Raw genomic sequence first — 597 nt, forward strand, 5'->3', positions numbered from 1 at the left:
GCACTCGGATACTGTGGTACGACTTTTATCAAAAAAAGTTGAAATCAATCTAATAACGATATACTAGTTTGCGAAGCATCTTAACAAGGCATTTTTTTCTTTAGCGACCATAAACACTTTCCTGTTCTCCAACTTCTTGTGTATTTGTCTAATTTTAACTCCCGTCTCAACTCTGACCGAGCTCAAATTGAGCCCTTTTTGAACCGAAAATAAATTGTTTCTTACTAGTAGTAGGTCGCCGCGGCAATGGAAAAAGAACAAAACACCTTTTTAGATATCCTCTAGCCAGTTGGCCTGTAGACTGCCAAGTGGTCACAATTTTATTGAAAAAAGAATGACAGTAAGAAAATAAAGACGACTTAGTAGTACAAAAAAAAATTAAATAATAATAATTATAACCTGAAAATTTACAATAAGCATCCCTTTCATCTGACATGTCTAATAAAGTTTAGAAAAACTCCCTCTAAACTTTACCATGCAGTGTGCTGCCTATAGGGCCAAAAGAAAGGTATTCTCTTTTCTTATAATCGAGAAGTAGTTACTTAATTATAATGCAATCAGTGAAAAGTCATTGTCACACCTCGGACTTGTTCTATG

Source organism: Lingula anatina, chromosome 3, assembly GCF_051362555.1.
Source record: "Lingula anatina isolate TDL-2025a chromosome 3, LinAna3.0, whole genome shotgun sequence".
NCBI lineage: Eukaryota > Metazoa > Brachiopoda > Lingulata > Lingulida > Lingulidae > Lingula > Lingula anatina.